This window comes from Manacus vitellinus, unplaced genomic scaffold (assembly GCF_001715985.3).
Source record: "Manacus vitellinus isolate BGI_N305 unplaced genomic scaffold, ASM171598v3 scaffold_26_pilon, whole genome shotgun sequence".
Classification (NCBI taxonomy): domain Eukaryota; kingdom Metazoa; phylum Chordata; class Aves; order Passeriformes; family Pipridae; genus Manacus; species Manacus vitellinus.
The window spans coordinates 5,402,858-5,421,601 of record NW_021939960.1 but is presented as its reverse complement, the minus strand read 5'-3'; positions in this window follow the sequence as shown (position 1 = coordinate 5,421,601).

Sequence of the window (18,744 nt, the reverse complement as noted above, 5' to 3'; positions counted from 1 at the left end):
GCAGAAAAAAGCCCAAGGGACTAAACTGTTGAGTTGATTCTCTTCCTGCAAGTGGAGGAGCTGAGAGAGCAGGGGAGGTTCCTGATGGCCCAGGACTGAGGCAGGAGTGATTCCACATCCCTCGGAATGTACAACACAGCCCATGGCAGTGGCAGTCCAGGCTGCCACCAAACAGCATCAGTTCTGTAGATTTCTTTGGAAAATAAGTGAGGAATAAAGATAGAAAAACCTGGAAAACTTTTAGAACACAGATTTCAAGTCAGCTGTAAGAAAAGCATGTTCAATAAGAGCAGCCTGTACCTGTGCACCCCAGGTCAGCCCATGCTGAGTTGGAGGCTGTTGGAGTAAAGGCCACATGAAATAAGTTCATATTTTAGTGTACTGATACTCCTCAACACTGGTTTTATACCAGATAAGCAAAACTGCCCGGTTCTAGTCACTGAAGAATTAGGCCCTGTGGGTTCCAACTACAGACAGGACTGGGACAACCTCCTCATCTAAGCCCAAAAAATAAACCCTAGCAGGTAACAAAGCCAGAAGGAGAGTGCAATGTAAAGCTGAATTTCATTTCATAGCAACATATTTTCATGCTGCATAACATTTTATGAATTCCACTTGCTATTGCACTATTGAAAGGGTTTTTTCTCCCCTTTCTTTCTTTCCTGATGCCACTGATAACTGCGTTCGGCGTTTTTTTATCCCAGCATGATAATTTCACAGTAATCTTTCATAAATCTCAGTGTGTTCTCAGAAAGTAAATGATGGCATAATTTATCACTATTCAAAATGCATTTTGTGCCATGACAGTATAATTAGACATTCTTTTCAGGAGACATATTAAGTATATACCAATGTATTAAAGCTCCTGTGCTGCAGATCCATTTAGTTGATTTATTCCTTGTCTCTCTGGCTACCTTGCCTTATCATGATACCCACACAATCGGGTGTTCTCATTGAAAGGGAAGAAAAAAAGAAGCTCAGGCAAGGAAGCAACACATTGTAAGAGACAGTATCCGTAGGTTAACTAATTCAAGTGGGAACAGGATGCAATTTGGCTGCACTTTTGTACCAATTCAGAACGCATTAATTATGCAGTGATCAAAATAATTTCACATGCATAATGCTGACCTCATTCACTAGAGGGCAACAAAACCCCAGTTTAAAAAGCCTCCACCTTCTACTTCCAATGACAGAGCACTTTTAATCAGATGCGGTGTGGATTTCATAATGAACACCCTATTAATTTTACATAAGTGCAAAGTTACTTCTGAAAAGCCAGTTAGGCTGCTGAATACACATGATGGAGCCTCCCAACAGGTGCCAGGAAGGTGTTCCTGGAGTCACAGCCCCCAGCAGCAGATGGGGGGGTGTGTTCATTTCTGTGAGCATCGTTGTTTGACCCAGGTTACCCCCCTGAGCTCCATCCCCAACCCCCCCTTGAACGCTGTAGTGCTTTTGTAGATCAAAGCGTGTGGGTTTATCTGGAGATCATAAAGATACCGATGCTCAAGCTACTTAAACTGTGGTAATGAAAACCTCTCATCCATCTGACTGGGCTTTGCTTTTGATCAGTGTGGTTTGGGGACCGTTTCCTGCCCGGCTCTGCCCCTCAGCTGCCTCTTCTGACATTACCTTCTCATTCCACAGAGAATGCATATTTTCATGCTTAACTGGAATGCAATAGAAACCCTTTGGTTGTATTTTTTAAGGATGTTTGTAAGGAAGCCTGAAAGGCTTGATACCATCTCTGCCAACAGTCTAACAACTAATTAGTTTACTATGGGCCACCACGTTAGCTCTGCTAATTTAATTTTGAAAAGTTCACTCTGCATAATAAAATCTGGTTGCTGGATCTTCTCCTCGAGTTGTAAATAAGAAATAGCTATTACTGTTATGGTCTATTGAGAAAGGGCTTCATACACTGTGAAAAAATGATTACACAGACACAGACCCAACCAATTGAAAAATAATTATGTGAATTTGTCTTTTGTCCTTAGATGCAAATAATGGCTAATGCAAATAAACTGCCAGAGAAGTATTTTATGTGCCTTTTATAGCAAGAATAAAAATACAGTTAACCCATTTTTGATGAATAGCTGACTATTTTTTTCCCAGTAGTTTTATTACAGAAGATGATTATTTAGGACCAGATGCAAACACCCATCTCTTAAAGCACTTGCTCCCAGAAACACATCCTTACCCTCTCCTTTAAAGGGGTTCAGCCCAAGAGGTGACCAGATGTATAGAAATGAATTCTAATGTTTCAGAGGAAGTGCAAAGATTAGGAAGGAGGGGGTGGGCTCAGGAGGGGAGAGATGTACAAATACATTTTCCTATTACACACTTGACAGCCCCTTGGGAAAACAAGTCTCAGAAATGTGCAACCTTGAAATGTGTGCATGCTGCAAGGGATATTTTCAATGTGAACCCTGTGTTCTGATTTTCGAAGTCCTTAATCATTTGGCTCTGCTTCGAAAGAGGGATATGCTGAAGCTCCTAAAACAAACAGAAAGGGTTGATTTGGTTCCCTTCTCCTTGTAGGGAAGGCAGAGTGTGCTGTCCCTGCTACACCATCTTGGCAGGGCACTGCAGCCTCCACACTTCATGCCTAGTTAGCAATATTCTCCTCTCCAAACAGTGCAGTCCCCCTTCCCACCAAAGTATTTAACAATTTCCTTTGAAATGCAACTCATTATACAAAAGCAGAACTAAATAAAAAATACTCCAGAGAGAGAACAGATTGCTAGATATAGATTAGATGTGCAGCCTAATCCTTCACAAGCATTAAATATTTAACATAATCACACCACAGGTGACAGGAAGATGTCTGCATTGTTTAATTAGACTTAATTAAACATAAGGAAAATCTAATGCTAATTCAGGTCTAGCTTTTAAATTGATTACAAAACTCCTTTTTTAAAGTACTTTTGTACCCAGAAAAATGCAGTCTTTCGTTCATTAGCTGGGGAATCCTTGCCATGCAATGCTCAAAAGCCATGAAGAGACGATCTGTTGTGCTCAGAAGCCCATGGACGAGTCGAACTTTTCTCTACTGGGTTAAGGACAAAGCCAGAGGACTTGGTACTTCCAGCAGGCTGTAAAGCTGAGCTCTTTTGGCCATATTTTGTATAAGCCATTACACTCGGGACATCATTTTTTTCTATTACCTCTTTTATGGTCTTATTGTTTACAAGAAAATAGATAGAGCATTTAATTATGAGATGGACTTAATGTTCTATAACAACTCCTCTACACAATACATTGCCTCTGGAACTCTGCTCACAACTCACATTAATGCAACAAATGAAAAAAAAACAGAAAAGAACAGTGTAACAGAGAAGATGTGTTGCAAGAGGAGGGTGATAGCCAATGCCATGAATCATTCCCTGACAATATTCCCACATCTCCCAGTTAAAGTCATGGTTCAGAACTTTATTTAAGCACAGGCAAATACAACATGTATTGTCAAAGAACAGTTTATGGAGAAATTTGTGACTTGCTGTTTTATTCCCAGTTGTCATATTTAGTGACATTAAGTGGAATAGCCTGATAAGGGCCCACCCTAAAAGGAGCACCCTCATGACTGGATTAGAACTTCAAATATTACTTTCTCTACAAACTAAAAGCTAGAAAGGATTAAAGAAATCAAGCCAGAACCTTCCTAGAAATGAATTAATCAATTCAGTGAGCCCCAGCTCTGCTGGGCAGCCATGACCAAAGTCAGTTCCAGAGATTACCAGAATCATCTCTGCATGTTGCTGTTGTGATATTATATATCATTGTGGTACCTTAGATGGAAGAATTTATTGGTGCAATATTACAACAAGAATTCTCCAGCTCTAAGTTGTTATTAACAGTTCATTTGTTCACCTGATGCCATGGCTCCTTTCCTCCTCCTCTGGTTTCTGGGTGACTGCAACTAATTTTTTTGTGAGGGACCTGGAGCTGCTGTCACCTGTACATCTCCTTAGGATGTGCTCATCTCACATGTAGGAACATGCAATAGGCTTTTGATCTGGATTTGTGGGACAGAACTTTTTTCAGTCTCTTTTTTCTTTAAAAAAATTAGATCCACATTGAATTACTGCTATAAGTTTGGAATATATAGAACATCTCTCTCATGAGTTAGCAGAACACCCATAAAAGTGTTACAACAATAAATACCACGATGCAGGTATTTAACACACAAACTCCTGATCACACACAGACTATTTTTTGCTGTTCTCTGGCAGAAAGAGGTTGAGGCTTTTTGCTTTTTGCTCAGCTAACCTTTGTCATGTGGTGAGTACACACTACTATCTTTCTGAGTCCTGAGTACATCCAGTTGTGTGACATGTTTCTGTCTGCTTTGTTTGATAACGCAGCTGATGAAAGCAATAACCATATTCATGGTGCAGTATCTTATTCACTATTGTCCCAGTCAAATTAGGGTTTATCTACAGAGAATAATTGGGTAGGCTCTGGATATTGCCACACTTACAACAGAGAACAGATAATAAGCTTACAGGAAATACATTTTAAATGATGGGCAGAAATCAAGGGCAATTTCTATTTTAGGCACTTTTGTTCCAGGAACAAGAAAAAAATAATGGAAACAGAATTCTACAAACAAAGAGAAAAATAAAGAATGTCAATCAAAGGAAAAAGAATCAGAGGGAAGTATTGTTACAGGAGGGCACTAATGAAAAGATTGAAAATGAGTGAGCAGCACAATCTTACCTATATGAAGTATATGGGTATTTTAATTCTAGACAGAGGAAACAAAATGTTTTGAGTTGAGAACTTTTTACTCACAGTAACTGGGAGAGAGTTGGGAGCATTAGCACCCAGCAGAGGGTATTCAGCAGCTGAAGGGAGGGGATGAGACCCTGGGGGTGATTCATTCCCAGTTACACAAACTCAGCTCAAGGTTGATGTAGTATGTATATATTTTAGGGCTCTCCTCTATAGAAGGTACATTGATAAAGTAGAGACACTCCTGAAGAGAGCAATAGAAATGATGAAGTGGACACAGTGCTTGTCCTGGATGAAATGGATCTGTGCCGTATGGCAAAGCAGTGACAAACAGGGCACAGGCGGGTTACTGGGGTATAAATAACTGAAGGTTAGTGACTGATACTCCAGTGAGAGATTACTGCATTTTCAGGAGTGAAATCCAAATTCCAGGAGCCTGTGATTCAGTAGTAGCAGTCTCTAAGGGTGCTAAGAACATCCCACAAAAATCTCCTGAGTAAGATAATCCATAAATATATCACTGGCATTGCTTCCCGTGTGTCCTCCCCTCTGGAGAGAGAAGAGAGACACTGACGTTCACCAGGAGGAATCCCTGGCTAATCCTCTCCTCCCCACACCTCACCACAAGGGGAAATTTGTACAGGAGGCAGCAGGGGAGGGACCTGCCCATCCCTCCCAGCCCATGGAGGTGCATTCACAGCTCTGGCTCTACCACCACATGCTAAAATGCCAAGTGCTGTCCACAGGTGAATGCAGGCAGCAACGTTCCTTCAGCAGGCCAGAAATCACTTGGGCTTGCTTTTAAGACAGAAAAAAGTAAAATGTACATAACAGGAAAACAACATCATGCAAATTCCCTGTGATGGGTCCAACCCCAGCAGAGAGTGAGGGGTAGAAAGGCCTGAGCAGCAGCACTGCAGAGACCTCCCCCATGCCCTGAGCAGTGCTGACAATTGGGATGCCTGTCCTCATTCATGGCTGAAGTCCCAAATATCTCTGACAATGTCCTGTTAGATAAGCTCTTATTACAAAAGGTACATAATCAACACCTTAATACAATGATTCAGCTTTCTGTTTTTCAGAATATGCCACAATGTCTGGGGGTTTTTACCATGTTTCCAGCATGAAGACATCAGTGCAGAGCAAACTACAGGTAACAGTAACTGCTCTTACACATCCTTTCATAGGTTGGTTTCCACTGGTGTGTGGGTTTCAGCTCTACCACAGCCCTTCCCTGGAGGGCATCTGGAATCCTCAGCTTTGTACCAGAGTTTCAATTGGGGAATATTAATGTTTAAACTATAATGGGTCTGATTTAATCTGATTTCATTAACATTTTATTAACAACTGTGTCTAGGCAGTAATTTTAATCATTTAACTGTATTTTAGGGGTGGGGTGAGAGGGTTTGAGCAATCCAGGGGAAATGACAATTCAAAGTCAATGCAGTTTTTTCAAGCACAACTCACACACAACTGAAGGCAGTTGGCCCTTACCAGGACATGGCATGGGCTGTATAAATGTCTTCTGTACATTCCTGCCCATTGCAAACCCCATGAAAAAAATGACTCACGCTGGGTCTGTGCTAAGCCCCACCAACATATAATCAACTATCACATTTGTCATAAAACCCCGTAGTGCTTCAGACTTCTGAGTTGTCAAAAAAGACATTTTTGAGGTAGAAGTCTCAATGCAGTAACATTTACCACAGAACCCTTATACACGAGAAAAGATACTTTGGCTGTTGATGAACTTCAAACTGCTGAACTTTGTGTTGGCAGCAAGACCAGATACAGATCCCTGTTCTTCTAATTACTAAATCACAGACATCCAAACACTTGAAAAAGCCCCCCTTAGGTTTTGGCTGTGCTTCGGAGACAGCTGTGATGCTCCGATGCCTCCCGGTAGAAGGCAGCGATGTGCAAACACACCAGACACTCCAGAGCACAGAAGCTGCTTCTTGCTGGCATCAGACACTGCCTTCAGCAGCTGCTTTTCAAACCACAACTCTGTGATGCACGGGCCTGAGTGGAAGAGGAGAAAGTGAGCAACGTTTCTCTTTGGGTGCAATCCAGCTCCTCACTGGGTGTGCAATTTGCAATTGAGCGACAGAATTTCTCAACGTCGTTGTTGCAAATAAAATCCAATATAAAATCCTCTAAGACACAACACACTTCTGAAGCTCCTAAGATTTCAGCATTGCACAGAGCAATCATTTCTGGATCACAGAGGGAAAAAATTGTGTGTATTATACAGCACATATTATACATCTGATTCTGACATTTTTAAAGACTAAAGGACTTGAGAAACAACTGTCCCCTCCTCCTTAAAGATAGAAACAAACAACCAGAACTCAAACATAAAATTAAATACAGTTTATCTCCTCCACGGCATCTCTGTTGTATACACCAGATTGGAAGAAGTTTACAATAATAACTTTCCCTCTCTGATATGATACTTATTTCAAGCACTTGAAAGCAGAAAATAGCTCAGAACATTCTCGCTCTAAGCCTGAGTCCTCATTTCTCTCTAAATTCCAGCCTTAGTCATAATTCTTATCCTGGTTTATTCAAGAGTGAGCACTCCATCTCCCACATAAATTCTTCTGGATTTCCAAGAAGCATAGATGGCAGCTGAATGTGACTGTAATAAGTAAACCCTGTGTTCAGTGAGAGGGTTCTGATACCACAGTGACTTAGTTTAAGCCTGAAATTGAGGAGCAATATGGTAAACTTACAAAATACAGCCTTCTCTGAAGCCTTCAATTTAAGTGTTTGTTCAGGTAAACCTAATCAAATCGGTGCTTTGAGCTTTGTACTCTCAAGAACAAATTTTTCCAGTTGTCCCATTGCTCATAAATCACAACAGAAATCCAAAGAGCCAAGTGCTCCTTCCAGACACTTCAGTGCTCAACTCTGCTCAGCAAATCACCTGATTTTGACACTCTCAGATTTGCAAACATTCAGAGGACTCTGAGTTGAGGGATTCTGACCTGCACCCACCCAGTGAGGCAAGGGATGTTGTTACTGCTGCATCATTCTTGAGTCTAATACAGCTTTGCTGCTCCACACACCTTTTAACAAGCACCACCACATATTAGTGGGATGTTGGCAACACTGTACACTGTCAAATTAACACTGTTAAACACAAGGTCTTTGTTTACACTGTGAAAATAAGCTGTTGTTGAACAAATGAGTAGGTAAACATTTAGAAAGCTGGAGAAAAGGCTGTGTAGTTAAACCTGGGGTGAGGGCACTGCATTCCTTTCTCCTTTAAGAAAAAGTGGCACAAAATTATTCCAATGCAGTCACTTGAAGCAGAGTGACTTTTCAGGGTTAGTTTTCTTCATGGGACTAAGTGAACTTGAGCAAAGTGCCAGAAGGAGCATTGCTTTCTGAAAATATTGAACTTGAAAGCAAAGATGCTCTTTGTACAAATAATGGGCTCATGGAACAGACATCCAGATAACACATTTACATGAAAACTGGGCTGAATATAGCACAGCAAAAGAAGAGACAGCACATCACCCTTAGAAGGAAGGTTTGGCTCCTTAACATCTCTACCCTCCTTCCCATGAAATCCTCAACAATGGTTCCCTGTGACACCTCCAAGGAAGGAAAGCCTCACCTCACATCCCTGACAGGTATTAAACCCTCCAAAGCAACGTGACACAAAGGGACTGTGTGGCTCCACCATGAGTGTGGTGACTCAGGGAGACATAAAAGCAAGCAGGGTGGTGGGAAGCTTGGAGCAGTCCCATTTTTCATCACATTTTTGTGAACACCCTGGGTCATTCTCAAAGCAGTGGTTTTGACTGGGCCTTATTCAAAGCAATTTTCTGTTGTGACCTCCTTTAGGTCAATGGGACATAAAGGAGCAGAGTAAAGCAAAAAATGTAGGAGGTGTATTTTTAGCAGGCTGAACTCGGACCTCCTTTAGCCAACACAATTTTGGAATTGAAGATCATCAACACAGACAGTCCATGGAGGATATTATTTTAAGAAATGAAAAGAATCCTGTACTGCTTGTCACGACCTGAGCTTACTGTGCTGATAAAATTTATCCTGCCACAAAATGCATCTGGAATTAGAAGTAATTATAAAACAGGCGAAACCCCAGAAATATATGTACTTTATACAAAGCTTCATGGATGAATTGCAAGACACGCCCTTCACCCCTTCCATACCACTAAGACTGAATTAGATTTAGTACAAGTCTTATTCCTGACCTGGAATTTCTTCTGCTGTTGGCTGAACTGCTTGGACAAACATCCCATCAGTTTTGACAAGCAGATGCTGACACTGCTGTGCTTGCTGCCATGAAGCACTTTAGCCTTGTGGGTACTCTCATCCACTATTTCTCAAGAATGTGGCATTAAAAGTCCACATACATGAAGGTATTTTGCTCTGTACAGATCAAATACAGAAAAAAAGAACATCAACTGCTTGCATTGACTAAATCAGTCACCTGGGCTCTACCAGAGCAGAGACTTTGTCGCTGCCAGCAGAGGAATGAATGTGGCCACTGGAGTTCCCTGGTCAGCAGAGAAGACAAGCTACTGATACCCAGCAACACAAAAGTCATCAAATACATTGTTCCTCTTGCCCACCTTCAATAATAATCCTCTTTTACAATGGACTCCACTGGCAAGAAGAAAACATTGAGATGCTCCTGCAACTCCAGTCACCTGCCTGTTGAAGGACATTGTCCCAGCTGATGAGGAGTTGGCCAATCCTTAAGGAAACGACTTCCTAGGCACAGGTGAATTTTGGGAATCCAAAGGTTTGGACTACGACATCCAATTTATTTATAGACAATAACTGACTGATATTTGTGTGTGCAGAATACCATTAATATAAATCAGCTCATAATATTTTGGTAGCGATATCAGTCTAATTTGAATTTTATATTGCGCAGTAGTATTGAATGCTAGACTTGATTTTTTTTTAAGTAATTAATGAGCTAAGCTACCTGAGAGAAAAACAAAATGATGATTATAATTAGAAGTGTTCCATGGCTGCTACCAACTGTTTAGATGTACTTACAGGTAGCATTTCTAATTAAAACCCTCTTGATGCTCAGACATCTCTCTGTTCATTCGTTATTAAAAGAGTGGGATTTTTTTTTTTTACATTAAGGAATCCCTTAATAGAAAAATAATAGAAAAAGTTACATGTAATTACATTTCTCTGTGCTCTTTGTGGTGAGCAGTTCCTATGAGAAAATGAGCTGCAGGTGTGTAAGAGTAAGAAGTGCCGGCACTGATTTCACTTGTTTGGAGTATTCCACCTGGAAAGAACTTGGAATTCAGGCTGGCATTTTCAGAGGAGCCCAAAGGGATTATGAGGGCTTCAGGGTGCCCACCTCCCTGGGACTCTGGGAAAATTGTATTTTCTGGGGGAGAGGAGATACAAAGAAATCACCCCAAGTTACTCTGCTGAGAACTGTAAAATCACAGTGAGTTATAAGCACAGTCCAGGGTTACTGACTGTGAGCTGGGACATGAACATCTGACACAGACAGGCTGGCAGTGAGGAAGGTTGATCAACGTTTTTCCTGTCAAGCCACTGATTGCCAACAAAAATGTCAGTCATTCATGACAATGCAATCTGTAATGCTGCAGCAGTGTTCAGTTTGTTACCAGCCAAGGCTCTGTGATTCACATGTCCAGTATCAGCTTGAATATCCTACACACAGGGGGCAAAAAACAACCTCCAAACCCCATTTGCCAAATTTCAGGGCAGTTTTGGTTCTACCAAGGGGACTTCTTTCTACTGCTGCCCTAACAAGGCTGAGTGCCTTTTCTCCCCCCACACTGAGCTCTGCCTCTCTCAGCTGTGGTGGCTGTCGCTGATCCTCACATGACTGGTGCACTTTTGTTTATGATTCTGAAACTCATTAACTTGCAATCATGGAATGGACTAGTGGAGTAGCCCTTCTGCAGGTGCAAACTGTCACACCTTCACTGCCTTCACTGCACTGATGCTGGTTTATGCCATGAGTCCCATCACAGAATTTACATTGTTGTCTTTCATGAGCAATAGCAGTCGTGTTAATAAGCTCCAGCAGCAGGAAATTCTGCCTTCTGCTTTACATCAGTGCCAAAAGGTGAAGAGGAGGCTGAAATAAGGTATAATTAAGTCCAGAACTGGATATTTGAAAGATGAATAACTGCTTCAGATGATTTGAGGAGCTGGAGATAATCCATTTCCCCACCAAAATCCCTCTCCTGGCCCAGAATTTGGCTCTAAGTACAAAGGCCAGAAACCAGCCTTCTCTCCTTCTCCAGATTGTACTTTTATAAAACAGGGGATTTGTGCACATTTGCTGTGCTCAATCACTTCATGATCATTAGGTATGAAGTTTGTTTTAAAAAAGGGGTTTTGAGGAAACATCTTAAAAGGCTTTTTGGAACAACTGACGTGACTTTGAAGCTGAGCCACGGAGTGCAGGATGTGCTCACCTCTCTCCCAAACCACCAGAAACTTTGGAGCCAGAAAAAACATCACCGTGGTGGGAAGTGAGGGGACCTGTTTGCTTTGATAGCAGGTGTCTTGCTGTCCATGGTTTGCACATTGGGGAGTGTTGGGACAGGATCACGTGTACTGAAGTGCCAGGAAAGTTAAAGTGAGAAAGAAGGATTGGGAAAAAAAGGAAAAGAAATGTGTAAAAAACCCCCAACAATATTGTTTGGTCTGGGGGGACAGGCTTCTGCAAAAAGAACGAGTGAATAAAGCCACCCTGCTAAGTTTAAAGTGCTCTTTTGATGTCAAGTAGGCCACTTTCTCCCTGGGAAGAACAAGGAAAGACACAGCTCTGTTGATTCTTACTGATTTAGAGGGGTGGGGTTTGCAGCTTAATTATCTTGAGGTTTGGTTTTCTTCATAAATTACAACATATCAAAACTGTTCTCAGCCACAACCACAAATTTGGAAGTTTGACTGCCCTGATCCAGGTCAGCATAACCCAGAAGAAGAACTATCTACCCTAGAATTTTTATTACTTCATCTAAAATGCTTTGCTTGCTGCTGGAATAGATGTAGAATGCTCGGACAGGTGCTTAGATTTATGTTTGTATTGACCACTTTTGACCTGGATTTGACTAGTGAAATTGCAATATTCATAATGGGAAGCCCTTGGCCTGATTTCTGAGATTCTCTCTCTTTCCAGTCACATGCAATATGCTCCCTTATTAATCTGGATCACAGTGACACTCGGTTTGCAAACAGAGCAGGAAGTTTCTGGCCTTCTCAGAGCTGCTTTGCTCAGGCACACAGAGCAGGGTGCTCACCCTCTGCTGTGCATGTCCATCCAGGGATGTGTGGCTCCCTGGTGTGACAAGCAAAAGGCTGAAGTTAAATATCAGGACTAATAAGGAAATACATTCATGTTGCATATCTGAAAGTTGAACAAACCTGATGTGAAAAAACTTCGGGGTGCTTCATTTAAAATAAACTGGTGTGCCAAATGCTGTATGATCTCCCCACCATTTATATACTGTACAGTGCAAGCCTTTTAGAGACATTAATTAGCCATGCATGACATTTATCTACTGATGTGTTGTCATAACAGTGTGATGCAGGTAAGATAACTTTTCAATAAACAGAGCTAAAATCTCCTGTCCAGCTGGTGAGTCAATGGAACAAGTACCCACAATTTAAGGTGTTTGACACCCATCAGCTCCCTTCTCTGAGTTAGCCCTGCAGCATCTTCCAGCAGTCTGTGTAGCCTTGTTAAAGTGGTGCACTGTGTGTAACAACAGAGCTTATCTTTAATCCATACATCCTTCTCCAACCATTCCTCTGTCTCAGGTAGATGGCTTAAAACACAGGAGTGATGCAGATAATTTAATGTTAGAAAAAGGGAGAAAAAACATCAGACTGTAATGGTGGAATTAAATCTCTTGCAAATGCCAAGATCATGTTATGCACCCACCATGAATGGACTAGGGGCTCAGTATTAGGAGAGAGACTTATTAAAGAGAAATACCTCTTTCTGAGTCTGATTAGGACAGAGACATAAACTTTCCTGTTTCAGTTGTGCCAATAAAAACTTGACCAACATCTGCATGTGCCAGAAGAGAAATGTGGGGTAATCATCTTCTACAGCTTTTTATATTCAGTTCCTTCCCTGCTTACTGATGAAATAGAAAAATAAGAGGGAAGGAGGTCTGAACCACAAAGTGAGAGTGCAGCTCCAAAGCTTTCCCAAGCAGAAGGATTCAGTCTGGCTTATTACACGGGCTAAAAGTCCTAAATTTTGAATGGACTCTCTGAGGTTAAAAGATGTTAACTTTCAGGCCAATCTTTAGTAAAAAGGTTTCAAAGGCGTCGAGGGAGGTTGTGGGACAGCAGGCAGTGGGTGAAGAAGAAGCTGTTGTTTTATGCCCTATCCCTCCCTATTTCACTCTGCTTTTTCTCCCCAAACACCTCCATCCCCAGGGCTGGGTGGGAGCAGTGGCAAAGGGTACAGTGGTAGCTGCAGCTGCCAGTGCCAACCAACTACCAGAGTTTCACTCCTTGCTTCCCAGTGCGCTGCACTGCTCAGGTACAGGAGTCTCTGTGAAATTCAATCTATTCTCAACTTCACTACATGAAAAGGAGATTTTTTTCCTCAGTCCTCCACATCACAGTCTTATCTCCATTGTCCATGAAATCCAGGGAAGCACACTGCCCTATTCAGACCAAAATGACAGCAAGTCATGCTTATGTTATCACTGGGATATTCAACAAAAAATAGTCCTCATTTTAGAACTAGGGAGAGAAAACATTCTCTTTTTTTGCTAGAGGTCAGGTTTAAATTCAGGTCTGTAACACAAAAGCAACAGCAAATGTAAAATACCTTCTGCCTCCCATGGCTGCTTCAGCACACAGGTAACATGTACCTGGTCCTGAACTTCAGAACTGCCTTTGTGAACACCTTTGAGTTGAGACAACCACACCACAAAAGAAGACATAAATCTAAAGTTATTAAATATATGCCATAGAAATACTATTCCACATGCCATTCAATTTAACAAGGGAAAAATTAAGTTCTGGAGAAATGATACAATTGAAACTAGTAGAGCAAGCTCAGAATTCTGATAATCTGAGTGCAAGGCCAAGGTAAAAGCCAGTTCTTTTATTTTCTGTCCCTGAGCCAGCTGAAATTCAGAGCCCTGCTTTTCACAAGCAGACCTGAAGAAGTCAGCAAGAAGAACTTCCCTTTGAAATTATTTTTCATCTGAGGCAGCACTGAATTGTATCTTCCACACCACCACACAGCAGTCTTACTAACAGAATTCAGGGTGAGCTCCTACACTGCTCATTTCCTGGAGACCTGCTCTCAGTGACAAGCAAGGTCCAAGCAGCAACAAAGGAGCATAAACTGGTTTTGTATTGCAGCTAATGAAACCTAGAAACTATGCAGCATGATCTTAAGGGGATTTCTAAGACATGCTGAAAAGTTCTTGGAGAGTAAATAAGGCATAACCAGTCAGCCATGGTGACAGTGCCCACCAGAACAGACACCACAGCCACACACTTAACACAGGCAAAACTGGAAAGACAAAGCACTCACATGTCAGTTTTGTAAGGAAGGTGGAGTGGGATTTAAAACAGTTATATATTCAGTAATGAAGGAAAGCATTTGCTTGTCATCCACTGCATGACAGCTGCTGTCATGGGCTGTGCCAGGAATTCCCAGAGTAAGGCAGTGAGGCACCACTCCTGCTGTGGGAAATGTCTGCAGTGGGAAAAGTTTTTCTTGGTTTGTCAATGTTTGCCTGATGTTGTCCACAAAATTAACTGCAGGCAAAAACAAATTCACAGTGTGGGTACACGTAACACTGAGATCTGTGCACTCAGTCAAGCAGTTCCAGGCCCCAGGGTTCTTCCTGTGCAGCAGTGAAAGCGTGAAGGACTTCCCAGGAGAAGATCATCCCAGCTAGCACTGAGACCAGACAAGTCCTACTGCCTAAAGTAATGCTCCTTTATTAGAGGAAACTTGAGAAATGGGGAGTGAGAGGGGAGATATTGCTGGGATATTCATGGGCCTTGATATCTGGTTTGTAGGGTTTTTTGTTTGGTTCCTTTTATTTTTTTCTAATTACTGGTTGAACTAATACAAGACATTAGCACTCATTACAAGAACAGGAATATACTTTTCAAATCTTCTCATATTCTGCCAAATGTCATCCCCTAAAATCTCAGCTTCCACGTGACCAATAAAAACTCATTAGAATTTGGCAACTAAAAATCTCAGATAATTCATCCTGTGTTGGCTTTGCTCAATGCAGGAAGATGCTGAGGGTTTTCACTCTTTCCTTGTCTTGGCTGCCAGGAACTACAGCAGTACAAAACACTAGATCTGAGAGAAAAAAGTCCCTCTGGCAGAGCCCAAGTGGAACAGAGAGAAGAAGGGAAGAGCCACAGTGGAATTCTCAGGGACAGGGAACTGAGAAAGATTAGGACCACAGGGGAAAAGGATGGGTTCTGATGTTGATTCCACTGAATCATCATTCAATAGACCTCTGTAAGCCATTTGGAAATAGGACCTAAATATAAAAGAATGCACAGTCTGGGGGTGAAGGGTATGGTTTCAAATAACATTTGTAAGCACACTGGAGCAGGTATTGTTCATACTGTAATGCAGCACGGATTCTCTCTACATAGGTGCTCTGGGTGAGGTAAGTAGCGTTTCCAGAGGATCCAGGAAGACTTTCCTGAATACCATTTTATCTCCATCATCACCAGTATCAGCTCCCCAAAGCCTCAGCCACAGATCCCAATCCCAAAGTGCAAAGCCTTGCACAAAGGGCCTGTGTCAGCCCCGTGTCTGTGCTCCCCCAGCTTACACCTGCAGATAAACACCCTCTGCCAGCTCTAATCTGGTTTGCAGGCATTTGTACAGCACCATGACAAAGAGATAGAAGGAACTTTGTGCCACAATAGCAGGAATTGCACTGGCAGGGCCCACTGCCTCTGGAAAAGGTTCAGATTCTGACCTGATTGCACCATACAGTGAATACAAAAATCACAGGAGCTACAGAGGGGCAGGTTACACTCAGCAGCAGCAGAAGCCAGAACAAGCAGATTACCAGCAGCAGCAGCATATATTGTAACATATCTCCCTTTTTTTTTTGTCACTAAGCCATATGAAGCATTTGCTGTAGAATTATTCTTACATCTCTTCTGTTGATAAGCTACTTAGCAAGGTAGAGTTGAAGCTAATCTGAGTGTGGAAAACGTGATGTGCCATTTCACTGTGCTGCTGGTTGATGTTTGGTCGCCTCTTTGCAGGTACTTTTTGTGAATTGCAGCTGCTATCTCAAAGCTAAATCCTTTGGCCCATGCACAGGTCACAAAAGGACCCTGAAAGTAGAAACATCTCCTGAGCAGAAAGGTAACACATTTTCTCTTAGTTTGCATCTGAGAGTAAGGGAAAAAATTGGGCATCTTCAAACAAATTCCTTCAGAACTGCACAAGGAAGCAATAAGATTCTGCTGTGCTCAAGTTTGGTAAATGACTTATTAATACACAAAATCTGTTTCTGAAGAAGAAAGTTTGTGTAAATGTATCAGGCACCACTTCTGTGGCCACATGACTGATGTTCCACAGTGCAGCCAGTATCTTGCAATTATTTTCTACTGTAAATCTTTTGACAGTCTAAAATAACTCAATCAGGGGTTTTCAACCACTAAGTTTATAATTTCAAGGTTTTCCCCTCCTCTAATCAGCAGTTTTATAACCTACTGCTCTTCCTTCAGAAAGAGCTGGTGATGATCAGTGTTTATTCCAAACCATTTAAGAAGGCAGCTGTTTATTAAAGTGCCAACAGCTATGATTGATTTCTGATGCTCATGAGTGCATCTGTTTTCTAGTTAATGACATCATTGCAAGCAAACAGATACTGCAAGCTGGGGTTCTAATGGAGAACTAAAGCAGCCATGCCTCCTCTATAAAAAATAAATTGATTTCACTCAGAAAAAGAAAATCTATTAATATGTCAAATGTTCAAGTTCCATTCCTGCCAATTGGCATTCTTATATGCAACTGGCATTTCCTCAAAAAGAATCTGTGGGTTAACGGTGTTTATATTAAAATCTTTAAAGAGGACATCTGTTAGTTGAAATTCCAAAAGTAGTGACTGATTTATGATCTAGTAAATCACATCTGTACAGGGGGAAAAAAAAGACTGAACTACAGCAAAAGTAACATCTGTCATCAGGCAAACAGACCTCGAGAGTGACTGAAAAATGGAAGTGCTGCAGGTTGGGAGAGTTCCCCCTTAATTCTCCCCTTTTTGTGGTGTTTGAGATAAGGAATAAAAATGAGTGTACTCCAAGCTCCACTGAAACTTGCAAAAGTAATAGCATTTTAAACCTCATTTCTTAGGACTGAATTCCCATCTGGTATAAACTAGCTTACTTTTTACTGGCTTTGCCTTTTCCTGCCTCTTCAAGAATGCACTGTGGGCCCCAGTGTTGTCAAGAAAGCAATGATGTTATCTCCTTTTAAGAGCCTCCTTTTAATATAACTTGATTTTTCGTAAAGAAATATAAGGAGCATACACAACCATTTCCTTTGCATCCTTGTATCCATCAAACAGGGGTGTGGAGCTGAGAGCACTGCTGCCTACCTGCCTCCTCCTGGAAATCTCCAGGAAAAGGTTTATATTTTATGACAAAGAGGATTTGATGTGCTCAGAGAACAAGGCCAGGACTCAGGAACCCTCAATTTGAAGTGCCTGCCCTGCCCAGAGCTTTAGCTGGGATTCTGAGGATGCACTGAGAGCCAGGGAATGGAGCTCATCCTCACCACGGGCTCTGCCTGCTGCTGCCACGTGCCTTAGTGCTGGCCCAGCTCCATCTCCTGGCATTTCCCTCAGAATTCCCTTCCCTGTCTGTCTCCTCACTTTGTACCTCCTTTGGTGTGTGTGCATTTTGCCTGACTCTGCAATTTAAATTGAATGAGAGGCACTAGACCTTCAGAAACAGCCATTTAAAAACCTGCACTCAGGAAAAAAAAGGTTTTTTAAAAAACATCAAAATTAGCGAAATTGCACTTTGAGGCCTAAAATAAAGCCTTCAGATTTCTTGGTTTTTGAGTTCTTTTTTTCTTCTTCCCTGGCTCTCGACCTGAATATCAGCAGCTTCTGAAATCTGGAAACATTATTCAGTACCAAGGCCTGCTTTGTCCCTGTTATTTCATTGCCTCTGCTTTTCTTTCCACCTGCATCCTTCCACAGGAGTACCAGGGAACATCACTGCTCTCCTCACAGAGAGCAGGAGATGACCTGTCCAAAGCCTGATGAGTCTCCTCATTCAGGTTTAAATATTTTGCTTTGAGACTAAACTTAACCTTACCCAGCCAGTTTTCATTCTTTGCTATTTTCTAACTTTTCTCTCATAGAATAACTATATAATAACCTTTCCTAACTTTACTTATAAATTCAATCCACCTATTTCCTCTTATCTTCTTACATTCTAAAATAATTAGCAAAGCATATTAGAAAGAGCAGAAGGCACCAGCGAGTCACTTGGCTGCAATAAGCAATTCAAGCCTGTCTGTGTTTGGTTTTTTTGGTTGAGACTGTAAATCCCGTCATTTTACCCAAAACAGGCTTCTTATAGCACAGTTTGACCCAAAATTGGCAGAAGCACCAGAGAGCCTTACATTAGGTCTCACTGTTGCTCTACAGAACAGTTTGAAGCCTGTAGATCCCTGAACTTGTCTCATCAATGGCTCCACATGGTCATTCCCCATCAATGATGGGATAATAAAACTCCATTTCCTTCAGAGACAGACTTTGTGTAGTATTATTAATATTAAATGTGATCATGCTCCTTAGAATGAAATGCTTCCACATCGTCCACAGGTCTGATGCCTGTAAGCCTGACTACATATTTCAGTTTTCAAATAAGGAAATAAGCCTAGGGAATTGCATGGGAAAGCTCACCCTGTGCCTTCAGGGAGGTTTGAGACATGAAATAACCTTTTCTACGGTGAAAAATTGGAGGGGAAATAATTAT